We start from the raw sequence: 15,286 nt of genomic DNA, 5'->3' as shown, positions 1-15,286 counted from the left end.
TTAAAGAAATACATATATTTTAAATGCGAAATAGCGAAATAAGAGCTTAACTGTTGACCAGCTGATGGCTGTGATGAAGAGACTGTGCAAATTTGCCTCCGGATAAAAACTGAAATTTTACTCCGGCTATAGTCCCAATCTCACTTACGTGAAAGAGTAGTTTACTCATATAACGAATTCTAGGAAATCCATATGCCAACGACCATACCACGCTGAATACATCGGTTCTCGTCCGATCACCGAAATTAAGCAGCGTCGGGATAGCGGGCGCGGTTAGTACTTAGATGGGGGACCGCTTGGGAACACCGCGTGTTGTTGGCTCCCAACAACTTTTTTACCTTTTTGTCAAAGTTTTTAAATACTTTCCTAGTTGTTGTTGTTTTTTATTTTTTATTTTCAGAAAGTCTCATTTTTTTTTTTGGCAGTATACACAACATTGCACAAGTATCGGAATACGAAGGTAGATAGTAAGCAAAAAAAAGTATCTAAGTATCTAAAATAAGCCAGTACATTAGAGTGTTAAATAGTATCTAATACGTTTTGTGAGTCACTATGCGCGGTATTATGAGAAATAGGATTAGATATTGTATCTGCAAACTTGCAGATACATTTAAAAGATAATATCAATTAAAGAAATACATATATTTTAAATGCGAAATAGCGAAATAAGAGCTTAACTGTTGAACAGCTGATGGCTGTGATGAAGAGACTGTGCAAATTTGCCTCCGGATAAAAACTGAAATTTTACTCCGGCTATAGTCCCAATCTCACTTACGTGAAAGAGTAGTTTACTCATATAACGAATTCTAGGAAATCCATATGCCAACGACCATACCACGCTGAATACATCGGTTCTCGTCCGATCACCGAAATTAAGCAGCGTCGGGATAGCGGGCGCGGTTAGTACTTAGATGGGGGACCGCTTGGGAACACCGCGTGTTGTTGGCTCCCAACAACTTTTTTACCTTTTTGTCAAAGTTTTTAAATACTTTCCTAGTTGTTGTTGTTTTTTATTTTTTTTTTTTCAGAAAGTCTCATTTTTTTTTTTGGGCAGTATACACAACATTGCACAAGTATCGGAATACGAAGGTAGATAGTAAGCAAAAAAAAGTATCTAAGTATCTAAAATAAGCCAGTACATTAGAGTGTTAAATAGTATCTAATACGTTTTGTGAGTCACTATGCGCGGTATTATGAGAAATAGGATTAGATATTGTATCTGCAAACTTGCAGATACATTTAAAAGATAATATCAATTAAAGAAATACATATATTTTAAATGCGAAATAGCGAAATAAGAGCTTAACTGTTGAACAGCTGATGGCTGTGATGAAGAGACTGTGCAAATTTGCCTCCGGATAAAAACTGAAATTTTACTCCGGCTATAGTCCCAATCTCACTTACGTGAAAGAGTAGTTTACTCATATAACGAATTCTAGGAAATCCATATGCCAACGACCATACCACGCTGAATACATCGGTTCTCGTCCGATCACCGAAATTAAGCAGCGTCGGGATAGCGGGCGCGGTTAGTACTTAGATGGGGGACCGCTTGGGAACACCGCGTGTTGTTGGCTCCCAACAACTTTTTTACCTTTTTGTCAAAGTTTTTAAATACTTTCCTAGTTGTTGTTGTTTTTTATTTTTTTTTTTCAGAAAGTCTCATTTTTTTTTTTGGCAGTATACACAACATTGCACAAGTATCGGAATACGAAGGTAGATAGTAAGCAAAAAAAAGTATCTAAGTATCTAAAATAAGCCAGTACATTAGAGTGTTAAATAGTATCTAATACGTTTTGTGAGTCACTATGCGCGGTATTATGAGAAATAGGATTAGATATTGTATCTGCAAACTTGCAGATACATTTAAAAGATAATATCAATTAAAGAAATACATATATTTTAAATGCGAAATAGCGAAATAAGAGCTTAACTGTTGACCAGCTGATGGCTGTGATGAAGAGACTGTGCAAATTTGCCTCCGGATAAAAACTGAAATTTTACTCCGGCTATAGTCCCAATCTCACTTACGTGAAAGAGTAGTTTACTCATATAACGAATTCTAGGAAATCCATATGCCAACGACCATACCACGCTGAATACATCGGTTCTCGTCCGATCACCGAAATTAAGCAGCGTCGGGATAGCGGGCGCGGTTAGTACTTAGATGGGGGACCGCTTGGGAACACCGCGTGTTGTTGGCTCCCAACAACTTTTTTACCTTTTTGTCAAAGTTTTTAAATATTTTCCTAGTTGTTGTTGTTTTTTATTTTTTTTTTTTTCAGAAAGTCTCATTTTGTTTTTTTTGGCAGTATACACAACATTGCACAAGTATCGGAATACGAAGGTAGATAGTAAGCAAAAAAAAGTATCTAAGTATCTAAAATAAGCCAGTACATTAGAGTGTTAAATAGTATCTAATACGTTTTGTGGGTCACTATGCGCGGTATTATGAAAAATAGGATTAGATATTGTATCTGCAAACTTGCAGATACATTTAAAAGATAATATCAATTAAAGAAATACATATATTTTAAATGCGAAATAGCGAAATAAGAGCTTAACTGTTGACCAGCTGATGGCTGTGATGAAGAGACTGTGCAAATTTGCCTCCGGATAAAACTGAAATTTTACTCCGGCTATAGTCCCAATCTCACTTACGTGAAAGAGTAGTTTACTCATATAACGAATTCTAGGAAATCCATATGCCAACGACCATACCACGCTGAATACATCGGTTCTCGTCCGATCACCGAAATTAAGCAGCGTCGGGATAGCGGGCGCGGTTAGTACTTAGATGGGGGACCGCTTGGGAACACCGCGTGTTGTTGGCTCCCAACAACTTTTTTACCTTTTTGTCAAAGTTTTTAAATACTTTCCTAGTTGTTGTTGTTTTTTATTTTTTTTTTTCAGAAAGTCTCATTTTTTTTTTTGGGCAGTATACACAACATTGCACAAGTATCGGAATACGAAGGTAGATAGTAAGCAAAAAAAAGTATCTAAGTATCTAAAATAAGCCAGTACATTAGAGTGTTAAATAGTATCTAATACGTTTTGTGAGTCACTATGCGCGGTATTATGAGAAATAGGATTAGATATTGTATCTGCAAACTTGCAGATACATTTAAAAGATAATATCAATTAAAGAAATACATATATTTTAAATGCGAAATAGCGAAATAAGAGCTTAACTGTTGAACAGCTGATGGCTGTGATGAAGAGACTGTGCAAATTTGCCTCCGGATAAAAACTGAAATTTTACTCCGGCTATAGTCCCAATCTCACTTACGTGAAAGAGTAGTTTACTCATATAACGAATTCTAGGAAATCCATATGCCAACGACCATACCACGCTGAATACATCGGTTCTCGTCCGATCACCGAAATTAAGCAGCGTCGGGATAGCGGGCGCGGTTAGTACTTAGATGGGGGACCGCTTGGGAACACCGCGTGTTATTGGCTCCCAACAACTTTTTTACCTTTTTGTCAAAGTTTTTAAATACTTTCCTAGTTGTTGTTGTTTTTTATTTTTTTTTTTTTTCAGAAAGTCTCATTTTTTTTTTGGGCAGTATACACAACATTGCACAAGTATCGGAATACGAAGGTAGATAGTAAGCAAAAAAAAGTATCTAAGTATCTAAAATAAGCCAGTACATTAGAGTGTTAAATAGTATCTAATACGTTTTGTGAGTCACTATGCGCGGTATTATGAAAAATAGGATTAGATATTGTATCTGCAAACTTGCAGATACATTTAAAAGATAATATCAATTAAAGAAATACATATATTTTAAATGCGAAATAGCGAAATAAGAGCTTAACTGTTGACCAGCTGATGGCTGTGATGAAGAGACTGTGCAAATTTGCCTCCGGATAAAAACTGAAATTTTACTCCGGCTATAGTCCCAATCTCACTTACGTGAAAGAGTAGTTTACTCATATAACGAATTCTAGGAAATCCATATGCCAACGACCATACCACGCTGAATACATCGGTTCTCGTCCGATCACCGAAATTAAGCAGCGTCGGGATAGCGGGCGCGGTTAGTACTTAGATGGGGGACCGCTTGGGAACACCGCGTGTTGTTGGCTCCCAACAACTTTTTTACCTTTTTGTCAAAGTTTTTAAATACTTTCCTAGTTGTTGTTGTTTTTTATTTTTTATTTTCAGAAAGTCTCATTTTTTTTTTTGGGCAGTATACACAACATTGCACAAGTATCGGAATACGAAGGTAGATAGTAAGCAAAAAAAAGTATCTAAGTATCTAAAATAAGCCAGTACATTAGAGTGTTAAATAGTATCTACTACGTTTTGTGAGTCACTTATGCGCGGTATTATGGGAAATAGAATTAGATATTGTATCTGCAAACTTGCAGATACATTTAAAAGATAATATCAATTAAAGAAATACATATATTTTAAATGCGAAATAGCGAAATAAGAGCTTAACTGTTGAACAGCTGATGGCTGTGATGAAGAGACTGTGCAAATTTGCCTCCGGATAAAAACTGAAATTTTACTCCGGCTATAGTCCCAATCTCACTTACGTGAAAGAGTAGTTTACTCATATAACGAATTCTAGGAAATCCATATGCCAACGACCATACCACGCTGAATACATCGGTTCTCGTCCGATCACCGAAATTAAGCAGCGTCGGGATAGCGGACGCGGTTAGTACTTAGATGGGGGACCGCTTGGGAACACCGCGTGTTGTTGGCTCCCAACAACTTTTTTACCTTTTTGTCAAAGTTTTTAAATACTTTCCTAGTTGTTGTTGTTTTTTATTTTTTATTTTCAGAAAGTCTCATTTTTTTTTTTGGGCAGTATACACAACATTGCACAAGTATCGGAATACGAAGGTAGATAGTAAGCAAAAAAAAGTATCTAAGTATCTAAAATAAGCCAGTACATTAGAGTGTTAAATAGTATCTAATACGTTTTGTGAGTCACTTATGCGCGGTATTATGGGAAATAGGATTAGATATTGTATCTGCAAACTTGCAGATACATTTAAAAGATAATATCAATTAAAGAAATACATATATTTTAAATGCGAAATAGCGAAATAAGAGCTTAACTGTTGAACAGCTGATGGCTGTGATGAAGAGACTGTGCAAATTTGCCTCCGGATAAAAACTGAAATTTTACTCCGGCTATAGTCCCAAACTCACTTACGTGAAAGAGTAGTTTACTCATATAACGAATTCTAGGAAATCCATATGCCAACGACCATACCACGCTGAATACATCGGTTCTCGTCCGATCACCGAAATTAAGCAGCGTCGGGATAGCGGGCGCGGTTAGTACTTAGATGGGGGACCGCTTGGGAACACCGCGTGTTGTTGGCTCCCAACAACTTTTTTACCTTTTTGTCAAAGTTTTTAAATACTTTCCTAGTTGTTGTTGTTGTTTTTTTTTTTTTTCAGAAAGTCTCATTTTTTTTGGGCAGTATACTCAACATTGCACAAGTATCGGAATACGAAGGTAGATAGTAAGCAAAAAAAAGCATCTAAGTATCTAAAATAAGCCAGTACATTAGAGTGTTAAATAGTATCTACTACGTTTTGTGAGTCACTATGCGCGGTATTATGAGAAATAGGATTAGATATTGTATCTGCAAACTTGCAGATACATTTAAAAGATAATATCAATTAAAGAAATACATATATTTTAAATGCGAAATAGCGAAATAAGAGCTTAACTGTTGAACAGCTGATGGCTGTGATGAAGAGACTGTGCAAATTTGCCTCCGGATAAAAACTGAAATTTTACTCCGGCTATAGTCCCAATCTCACTTACGTGAAAGAGTAGTTTACTCATATAACGAATTCTAGGAAATCCATATGCCAACGACCATACCACGCTGAATACATCGGTTCTCGTCCGATCACCGAAATTAAGCAGCGTCGGGATAGCGGGCGCGGTTAGTACTTAGATGGGGGACCGCTTGGGAACACCGCGTGTTGTTGGCTCCCAACAACTTTTTTACCTTTTTGTCAAAGTTTTTAAATACTTTCCTAGTTGTTGTTGTTTTTTATTTTTTTTTTTTTAGAAAGTCTCATTGCACAAGTATCGGAATACGAAGGTAGATGTAAGCAAAAAAAAGCATCTAAGTATCTAAAATAAGCCAGTACATTAGAGTGTTAAATAGTATCTACTACGTTTTGTGAGTCACTATGCGCGGTATTATGAGAAATAGGATTAGATATTGTATCTGCAAACTTGCAGATACATATAAAAGATAATATCAATTAAAGAAATACATATATTTTAAATGCGAAATAGCGAAATAAGAGCTTAACTGTTGAACAGCTGATGGCTGTGATGAAGAGACTGTGCAAATTTGCCTCCGGATAAAAACTGAAATTTTACTCCGGCTATAGTCCCAAACTCACTTACGTGAAAGAGTAGTTTACTCATATAACGAATTCTAGGAAATCCATATGCCAACGACCATACCACGCTGAATACATCGGTTCTCGTCCGATCACCGAAATTAAGCAGCGTCGGGCGCGGTTAGTACTTAGATGGGGGACCGCTTGGGAACACCGCGTGTTGTTGGCTCCCAACAACTTTTTTACCTTTTTGTCAAAGTTTTTAAATACTTTCCTAGTTGTTGTTGTTGTTTTTTTTTTTTTTTCAGAAAGTCTCATTTTTTTTGGGCAGTATACTCAACATTGCACAAGTATCGGAATACGAAGGTAGATAGTAAGCAAAAAAAAGCATCTAAGTATCTAAAATAAGCCAGTACATTAGAGTGTTAAATAGTATCTACTACGTTTTGTGAGTCACTATGCGCGGTATTATGAGAAATAGGATTAGATATTGTATCTGCAAACTTGCAGATACATTTAAAAGATAATATCAATTAAAGAAATACATATATTTTAAATGCGAAATAGCGAAATAAGAGCTTAACTGTTGAACAGCTGATGGCTGTGATGAAGAGACTGTGCAAATTTGCCTCCGGATAAAAACTGAAATTTTACTCCGGCTATAGTCCCAATCTCACTTACGTGAAAGAGTAGTTTACTCATATAACGAATTCTAGGAAATCCATATGCCAACGACCATACCACGCTGAATACATCGGTTCTCGTCCGATCACCGAAATTAAGCAGCGTCGGGATAGCGGGCGCGGTTAGTACTTAGATGGGGGACCGCTTGGGAACACCGCGTGTTGTTGGCTCCCAACAACTTTTTTACCTTTTTGTCAAAGTTTTTAAATACTTTCCTAGTTGTTGTTGTTTTTTATTTTTTTTTTTTTAGAAAGTCTCATTGCACAAGTATCGGAATACGAAGGTAGATGTAAGCAAAAAAAAGCATCTAAGTATCTAAAATAAGCCAGTACATTAGAGTGTTAAATAGTATCTACTACGTTTTGTGAGTCACTATGCGCGGTATTATGAGAAATAGGATTAGATATTGTATCTGCAAACTTGCAGATACATATAAAAGATAATATCAATTAAAGAAATACATATATTTTAAATGCGAAATAGCGAAATAAGAGCTTAACTGTTGAACAGCTGATGGCTGTGATGAAGAGACTGTGCAAATTTGCCTCCGGATAAAAACTGAAATTTTACTCCGGCTATAGTCCCAAACTCACTTACGTGAAAGAGTAGTTTACTCATATAACGAATTCTAGGAAATCCATATGCCAACGACCATACCACGCTGAATACATCGGTTCTCGTCCGATCACCGAAATTAAGCAGCGTCGGGATAGCGGGCGCGGTTAGTACTTAGATGGGGGACCGCTTGGGAACACCGCGTGTTGTTGGCTCCCAACAACTTTTTTACCTTTTTGTCAAAGTTTTTAAATACTTTCCTAGTTGTTGTTGTTTTTTATTTTTTTTTTTTTCAGAAAGTCTCATTTTTTTTTTGGGCACAAGTATCGGAATACGAAGGTAGATAGTAAGCAAAAAAAGTATCTAAGTATCTAAAATAAGCCAGTACATTAGAGTGTTAAATAGTATCTACTACGTTTTGTGAGTCACTTATGCGCGGTATTATGGGAAATAGGATTAGATATTGTATCTGCAAACTTGCAGATACATTTAAAAGATAATATCAATTAAAGAAATACATATATTTTAAATGCGAAATAGCGAAATAAGAGCTTAACTGTTGAACAGCTGATGGCTGTGATGAAGAGACTGTGCAAATTTGCCTCCGGATAAAAACTGAAATTTTACTCCGGCTATAGTCCCAAACTCACTTACGTGAAAGAGTAGTTTACTCATATAACGAATTCTAGGAAATCCATATGCCAACGACCATACCACGCTGAATACATCGGTTCTCGTCCGATCACCGAAATTAAGCAGCGTCGGGATAGCGGGCGCGGTTAGTACTTAGATGGGGGACCGCTTGGGAACACCGCGTGTTGTTGGCTCCCAACAACTTTTTTACCTTTTTGTCAAAGTTTTTAAATACTTTCCTAGTTGTTGTTGTTTTTTATTTTTTTTTTTTTTTTCAGAAAGTCTCATTTTTTTTGGGCAGTATACTCAACATTACACAAGTATCGGAATACGAAGGTAGATAGTAAGCAAAAAAAAGCATCTAAGTATCTAAAATAAGCCAGTACATTAGAGTGTTAAATAGTATCTACTACGTTTTGTGAGTCACTTATGCGCGGTATTATGGGAAATAGGATTAGATATTGTATCTGCAAACTTGCAGATACATATAAAAGATAATATCAATTAAAGAAATACATATATTTTAAATGCGAAATAGCGAAATAAGAGCTTAACTGTTGAACAGCTGATGGCTGTGATGAAGAGACTGTGCAAATTTGCCTCCGGATAAAAACTGAAATTTTACTCCGGCTATAGTCCCAAACTCACTTACGTGAAAGAGTAGTTTACTCATATAACGAATTCTAGGAAATCCATATGTCAACGACCATACCACGCTGAATACATCGGTTCTCGTCCGATCACCGAAATTAAGCAGCGTCGGGATAGCGGGCGCGGTTAGTACTTAGATGGGGGACCGCTTGGGAACACCGCGTGTTGTTGGCTTCCAACAACTTTTTTACCTTTTTGTCAAAGTTTTTAAATATTTTCCTAGTTGTTGTTGTTTTTTATTTTTTTTTTTCAGAAAGTCTCATTTTTTTTGGGCAGTATACTCAACATTGCACAAGTATCGGAATACGAAGGTAGATAGTAAGCAAAAAAAAGCATCTAAGTATCTAAAATAAGCCAGTACATTAGAGTGTTAAATAGTATCTACTACGTTTTGTGAGTCACTTATGCGCGGTATTATGGGAAATAGGATTAGATATTGTATCTGCAAACTTGCAGATACATTTAAAAGATAATATCAATTAAAGAAATACATATATTTTAAATGCGAAATAGCGAAATAAGAGCTTAACTGTTGAACAGCTGATGGCTGTGATGAAGAGACTGTGCAAATTTGCCTCCGGATAAAAACTGAAATTTTACTCCGGCTATAGTCCCAATCTCACTTACGTGAAAGAGTAGTTTACTTATATAACGAATTTTAGGAAATCCCTATGCCAACGACCATACCACGCTGAATACATCGGTTCTCGTCCGATCACCGAAATTAAGCAGCGTCGGGATAGCGGGCGCGGTTAGTACTTAGATGGGGGACCGCTTGGGAACACCGCGTGTTGTTGGCTCCCAACAACTTTTTTACCTTTTTGTCAAAGTTTTTAAATACTTTCCTAGTTGTTGTTGTTTTTTATTTTTTTTTTTTTAGAAAGTCTCATTGCACAAGTATCGGAATACGAAGGTAGATGTAAGCAAAAAAAAGCATCTAAGTATCTAAAATAAGCCAGTACATTAGAGTGTTAAATAGTATCTACTACGTTTTGTGAGTCACTATGCGCGGTATTATGAGAAATAGGATTAGATATTGTATCTGCAAACTTGCAGATACATATAAAAGATAATATCAATTAAAGAAATACATATATTTTAAATGCGAAATAGCGAAATAAGAGCTTAACTGTTGAACAGCTGATGGCTGTGATGAAGAGACTGTGCAAATTTGCCTCCGGATAAAAACTGAAATTTTACTCCGGCTATAGTCCCAAACTCACTTACGTGAAAGAGTAGTTTACTCATATAACGAATTCTAGGAAATCCATATGCCAACGACCATACCACGCTGAATACATCGGTTCTCGTCCGATCACCGAAATTAAGCAGCGTCGGGCGCGGTTAGTACTTAGATGGGGGACCGCTTGGGAACACCGCGTGTTGTTGGCTTCCAACAACTTTTTTACCTTTTTGTCAAAGTTTTTAAATACTTTCCTAGTTGTTGTTGTTTTTTATTTTTTTTTTTCAGAAAGTCTCATTTTTTTTGGGCAGTATACTCAACATTGCACAAGTATCGGAATACGAAGGTAGATAGTAAGCAAAAAAAAGCATCTAAGTATCTAAAATAAGCCAGTACATTGGAGTGTTAAATAAATACATATATTTTAAATGCGAAATAGCGAAATAAGAGCTTAACTGTTGAACAGCTGATGGCTGTGATGAAGAGACTGTGCAAATTTGCCTCCGGATAAAAACTGAAATTTTACTCCGGCTATAGTCCCAAACTCACTTACGTGAAAGAGTAGTTTACTCATATAACGAATTCTAGGAAATCCATATGCCAACGACCATACCACGCTGAATACATCGGTTCTCGTCCGATCACCGAAATTAAGCAGCGTCGGGATAGCGGGCGCGGTTAGTACTTAGATGGGGGACCGCTTGGGAACACCGCGTGTTGTTGGCTCCCAACAACTTTTTTACCTTTTTGTCAAAGTTTTTAAATACTTTCCTAGTTGTTGTTGTTTTTTATTTTTTTTTTTTTCAGAAAGTCTCATTTTTTTTTTGGGCACAAGTATCGGAATACGAAGGTAGATAGTAAGCAAAAAAAGTATCTAAGTATCTAAAATAAGCCAGTACATTAGAGTGTTAAATAGTATCTACTACGTTTTGTGAGTCACTTATGCGCGGTATTATGGGAAATAGGATTAGATATTGTATCTGCAAACTTGCAGATACATTTAAAAGATAATATCAATTAAAGAAATACATATATTTTAAATGCGAAATAGCGAAATAAGAGCTTAACTGTTGAACAGCTGATGGCTGTGATGAAGAGACTGTGCAAATTTGCCTCCGGATAAAAACTGAAATTTTACTCCGGCTATAGTCCCAAACTCACTTACGTGAAAGAGTAGTTTACTCATATAACGAATTCTAGGAAATCCATATGCCAACGACCATACCACGCTGAATACATCGGTTCTCGTCCGATCACCGAAATTAAGCAGCGTCGGGCGCGGTTAGTACTTAGATGGGGGACCGCTTGGGAACACCGCGTGTTGTTGGCTCCCAACAACTTTTTTACCTTTTTGTCAAAGTTTTTAAATACTTTCCTAGTTGTTGTTGTTTTTTATTTTTTTTTTTTTTCAGAAAGTCTCATTTTTTTTGGGCAGTATACTCAACATTACACAAGTATCGGAATACGAAGGTAGATAGTAAGCAAAAAAAAGCATCTAAGTATCTAAAATAAGCCAGTACATTAGAGTGTTAAATAGTATCTACTACGTTTTGTGAGTCACTATGCGCGGTATTATGAGAAATAGGATTAGATATTGTATCTGCAAACTTGCAGATACATTTAAAAGATAATATCAATTAAAGAAATACATATATTTTAAATGCGAAATAGCGAAATAAGAGCTTAACTGTTGAACAGCTGATGGCTGTGATGAAGAGACTGTGCAAATTTGCCTCCGGATAAAAACTGAAATTTTACTCCGGCTATAGTCCCAAACTCACTTACGTGAAAGAGTAGTTTACTCATATAACGAATTCTAGGAAATCCATATGCCAACGACCATACCACGCTGAATACATCGGTTCTCGTCCGATCACCGAAATTAAGCAGCGTCGGGATAGCGGGCGCGGTTAGTACTTAGATGGGGGACCGCTTGGGAACACCGCGTGTTGTTGGCTCCCAACAACTTTTTTACCTTTTTGTCAAAGTTTTTAAATACTTTCCTAGTTGTTGTTGTTTTTTATTTTTTTTTTCAGAAAGTCTCATTTTTTTTTTTGGGCAGTATACACAACATTGCACAAGTATCGGAATACGAAGGTAGATGTAAGCAAAAAAAGTATTTAAGTATCTAAAATAAGCCAGTACATTGGAGTGTTAAATAGTATCTACTACGTTTTGTGAGTCACTTATGCGCGGTATTATGGGAAATAGGATTAGATATTGTATCTGCAAACTTGCAGATACATATAAAAGATAATATCAATTAAAGAAATACATATATTTTAAATGCGAAATAGCGAAATAAGAGCTTAACTGTTGAACAGCTGATGGCTGTGATGAAGAGACTGTGCAAATTTGCCTCCGGATAAAAACTGAAATTTTACTCCGGCTATAGTCCCAAACTCACTTACGTGAAAGAGTAGTTTACTCATATAACGAATTCTAGGAAATCCATATGTCAACGACCATACCACGCTGAATACATCGGTTCTCGTCCGATCACCGAAATTAAGCAGCGTCGGGATAGCGGGCGCGGTTAGTACTTAGATGGGGGACCGCTTGGGAACACCGCGTGTTGTTGGCTTCCAACAACTTTTTTACCTTTTTGTCAAAGTTTTTAAATATTTTCCTAGTTGTTGTTGTTTTTTATTTTTTTTTTTCAGAAAGTCTCATTTTTTTTGGGCAGTATACTCAACATTGCACAAGTATCGGAATACGAAGGTAGATAGTAAGCAAAAAAAAGCATCTAAGTATCTAAAATAAGCCAGTACATTAGAGTGTTAAATAGTATCTACTACGTTTTGTGAGTCACTTATGCGCGGTATTATGGGAAATAGGATTAGATATTGTATCTGCAAACTTGCAGATACATTTAAAAGATAATATCAATTAAAGAAATACATATATTTTAAATGCGAAATAGCGAAATAAGAGCTTAACTGTTGAACAGCTGATGGCTGTGATGAAGAGACTGTGCAAATTTGCCTCCGGATAAAAACTGAAATTTTACTCCGGCTATAGTCCCAATCTCACTTACGTGAAAGAGTAGTTTACTTATATAACGAATTTTAGGAAATCCCTATGCCAACGACCATACCACGCTGAATACATCGGTTCTCGTCCGATCACCGAAATTAAGCAGCGTCGGGATAGCGGGCGCGGTTAGTACTTAGATGGGGGACCGCTTGGGAACACCGCGTGTTGTTGGCTCCCAACAACTTTTTTACCTTTTTGTCAAAGTTTTTAAATACTTTCCTAGTTGTTGTTGTTTTTTATTTTTTTTTTTTTAGAAAGTCTCATTGCACAAGTATCGGAATACGAAGGTAGATGTAAGCAAAAAAAAGCATCTAAGTATCTAAAATAAGCCAGTACATTAGAGTGTTAAATAGTATCTACTACGTTTTGTGAGTCACTATGCGCGGTATTATGAGAAATAGGATTAGATATTGTATCTGCAAACTTGCAGATACATATAAAAGATAATATCAATTAAAGAAATACATATATTTTAAATGCGAAATAGCGAAATAAGAGCTTAACTGTTGAACAGCTGATGGCTGTGATGAAGAGACTGTGCAAATTTGCCTCCGGATAAAAACTGAAATTTTACTCCGGCTATAGTCCCAAACTCACTTACGTGAAAGAGTAGTTTACTCATATAACGAATTCTAGGAAATCCATATGCCAACGACCATACCACGCTGAATACATCGGTTCTCGTCCGATCACCGAAATTAAGCAGCGTCGGGCGCGGTTAGTACTTAGATGGGGGACCGCTTGGGAACACCGCGTGTTGTTGGCTTCCAACAACTTTTTTACCTTTTTGTCAAAGTTTTTAAATACTTTCCTAGTTGTTGTTGTTTTTTATTTTTTTTTTTCAGAAAGTCTCATTTTTTTTGGGCAGTATACTCAACATTGCACAAGTATCGGAATACGAAGGTAGATAGTAAGCAAAAAAAAGCATCTAAGTATCTAAAATAAGCCAGTACATTGGAGTGTTAAATAAATACATATATTTTAAATGCGAAATAGCGAAATAAGAGCTTAACTGTTGAACAGCTGATGGCTGTGATGAAGAGACTGTGCAAATTTGCCTCCGGATAAAAACTGAAATTTTACTCCGGCTATAGTCCCAAACTCACTTACGTGAAAGAGTAGTTTACTCATATAACGAATTCTAGGAAATCCATATGCCAACGACCATACCACGCTGAATACATCGGTTCTCGTCCGATCACCGAAATTAAGCAGCGTCGGGATAGCGGGCGCGGTTAGTACTTAGATGGGGGACCGCTTGGGAACACCGCGTGTTGTTGGCTCCCAACAACTTTTTTACCTTTTTGTCAAAGTTTTTAAATACTTTCCTAGTTGTTGTTGTTTTTTATTTTTTTTTTTTTCAGAAAGTCTCATTTTTTTTTTGGGCACAAGTATCGGAATACGAAGGTAGATAGTAAGCAAAAAAAGTATCTAAGTATCTAAAATAAGCCAGTACATTAGAGTGTTAAATAGTATCTACTACGTTTTGTGAGTCACTTATGCGCGGTATTATGGGAAATAGGATTAGATATTGTATCTGCAAACTTGCAGATACATTTAAAAGATAATATCAATTAAAGAAATACATATATTTTAAATGCGAAATAGCGAAATAAGAGCTTAACTGTTGAACAGCTGATGGCTGTGATGAAGAGACTGTGCAAATTTGCCTCCGGATAAAAACTGAAATTTTACTCCGGCTATAGTCCCAAACTCACTTACGTGAAAGAGTAGTTTACTCATATAACGAATTCTAGGAAATCCATATGCCAACGACCATACCACGCTGAATACATCGGTTCTCGTCCGATCACCGAAATTAAGCAGCGTCGGGCGCGGTTAGTACTTAGATGGGGGACCGCTTGGGAACACCGCGTGTTGTTGGCTCCCAACAACTTTTTTACCTTTTTGTCAAAGTTTTTAAATACTTTCCTAGTTGTTGTTGTTTTTTATTTTTTTTTTTTTTCAGAAAGTCTCATTTTTTTTGGGCAGTATACTCAACATTACACAAGTATCGGAATACGAAGGTAGATAGTAAGCAAAAAAAAGCATCTAAGTATCTAAAATAAGCCAGTACATTAGAGTGTTAAATAGTATCTACTACGTTTTGTGAGTCACTATGCGCGGTATTATGAGAAATAGGATTAGATATTGTATCTGCAAACTTGCAGATACATTTAAAAGATAATATCAATTAAAGAAATACA

The 15,286-nt window shown here is 36.4% G+C and overlaps 5 non-coding genes and 20 pseudogenes across 5 annotated transcripts; all 25 read left to right on the top strand.

The window, feature by feature from the left end:
• Window positions 1-194: 194 nt before the first annotated feature.
• Window positions 195-321, top strand: LOC128920868 (5S ribosomal RNA; annotated as a pseudogene).
• A 500-nt stretch (window positions 322-821) lies between these two features.
• Window positions 822-948, top strand: LOC128920867 (5S ribosomal RNA; annotated as a pseudogene).
• A 502-nt stretch (window positions 949-1,450) lies between these two features.
• Window positions 1,451-1,577, top strand: LOC128920866 (5S ribosomal RNA; annotated as a pseudogene).
• A 500-nt stretch (window positions 1,578-2,077) lies between these two features.
• Window positions 2,078-2,204, top strand: LOC128920865 (5S ribosomal RNA; annotated as a pseudogene).
• A 503-nt stretch (window positions 2,205-2,707) lies between these two features.
• LOC128920864 (5S ribosomal RNA) lies at window positions 2,708-2,834 on the top strand (annotated as a pseudogene).
• Window positions 2,835-3,335: 501 nt separating this feature from the next.
• On the top strand, window positions 3,336-3,462 carry LOC128920742 (5S ribosomal RNA; annotated as a pseudogene).
• Window positions 3,463-3,965: 503 nt separating this feature from the next.
• Window positions 3,966-4,092, top strand: LOC128920863 (5S ribosomal RNA; annotated as a pseudogene).
• A 502-nt stretch (window positions 4,093-4,594) lies between these two features.
• Window positions 4,595-4,721, top strand: LOC128920679 (5S ribosomal RNA; annotated as a pseudogene).
• Window positions 4,722-5,223: 502 nt separating this feature from the next.
• On the top strand, window positions 5,224-5,350 carry LOC128920862 (5S ribosomal RNA; annotated as a pseudogene).
• Window positions 5,351-5,847: 497 nt separating this feature from the next.
• LOC128920861 (5S ribosomal RNA) lies at window positions 5,848-5,974 on the top strand (annotated as a pseudogene).
• A 473-nt stretch (window positions 5,975-6,447) lies between these two features.
• On the top strand, window positions 6,448-6,566 carry LOC128921271 (5S ribosomal RNA). The gene has a single exon (XR_008470740.1). It is a non-coding gene; the product is annotated as a 5S ribosomal RNA (ribosomal RNA).
• A 498-nt stretch (window positions 6,567-7,064) lies between these two features.
• On the top strand, window positions 7,065-7,191 carry LOC128920859 (5S ribosomal RNA; annotated as a pseudogene).
• A 473-nt stretch (window positions 7,192-7,664) lies between these two features.
• Window positions 7,665-7,791, top strand: LOC128920858 (5S ribosomal RNA; annotated as a pseudogene).
• A 485-nt stretch (window positions 7,792-8,276) lies between these two features.
• LOC128920857 (5S ribosomal RNA) lies at window positions 8,277-8,403 on the top strand (annotated as a pseudogene).
• Window positions 8,404-8,907: 504 nt separating this feature from the next.
• LOC128920695 (5S ribosomal RNA) lies at window positions 8,908-9,034 on the top strand (annotated as a pseudogene).
• A 499-nt stretch (window positions 9,035-9,533) lies between these two features.
• On the top strand, window positions 9,534-9,660 carry LOC128920856 (5S ribosomal RNA; annotated as a pseudogene).
• Window positions 9,661-10,133: 473 nt separating this feature from the next.
• LOC128921260 (5S ribosomal RNA) lies at window positions 10,134-10,252 on the top strand. Its single transcript, XR_008470739.1, has one exon. It is a non-coding gene; the product is annotated as a 5S ribosomal RNA (ribosomal RNA).
• A 390-nt stretch (window positions 10,253-10,642) lies between these two features.
• LOC128920855 (5S ribosomal RNA) lies at window positions 10,643-10,769 on the top strand (annotated as a pseudogene).
• Window positions 10,770-11,254: 485 nt separating this feature from the next.
• On the top strand, window positions 11,255-11,373 carry LOC128921249 (5S ribosomal RNA). The gene has a single exon (XR_008470738.1). It is a non-coding gene; the product is annotated as a 5S ribosomal RNA (ribosomal RNA).
• Window positions 11,374-11,874: 501 nt separating this feature from the next.
• Window positions 11,875-12,001, top strand: LOC128920854 (5S ribosomal RNA; annotated as a pseudogene).
• Window positions 12,002-12,500: 499 nt separating this feature from the next.
• Window positions 12,501-12,627, top strand: LOC128920694 (5S ribosomal RNA; annotated as a pseudogene).
• Window positions 12,628-13,126: 499 nt separating this feature from the next.
• Window positions 13,127-13,253, top strand: LOC128920853 (5S ribosomal RNA; annotated as a pseudogene).
• A 473-nt stretch (window positions 13,254-13,726) lies between these two features.
• Window positions 13,727-13,845, top strand: LOC128921238 (5S ribosomal RNA). Its single transcript, XR_008470737.1, has one exon. It is a non-coding gene; the product is annotated as a 5S ribosomal RNA (ribosomal RNA).
• A 390-nt stretch (window positions 13,846-14,235) lies between these two features.
• Window positions 14,236-14,362, top strand: LOC128920852 (5S ribosomal RNA; annotated as a pseudogene).
• Window positions 14,363-14,847: 485 nt separating this feature from the next.
• On the top strand, window positions 14,848-14,966 carry LOC128921226 (5S ribosomal RNA). Its single transcript, XR_008470735.1, has one exon. It is a non-coding gene; the product is annotated as a 5S ribosomal RNA (ribosomal RNA).
• Window positions 14,967-15,286: the final 320 nt, after the last annotated feature.

This window comes from Zeugodacus cucurbitae, chromosome 3 (assembly GCF_028554725.1).
Source record: "Zeugodacus cucurbitae isolate PBARC_wt_2022May chromosome 3, idZeuCucr1.2, whole genome shotgun sequence".
Lineage (NCBI taxonomy): Eukaryota > Metazoa > Arthropoda > Insecta > Diptera > Tephritidae > Zeugodacus > Zeugodacus cucurbitae.
Note: the sequence above shows the minus strand (reverse complement) of the source record. Positions and strands in the feature narration are given on the sequence as shown.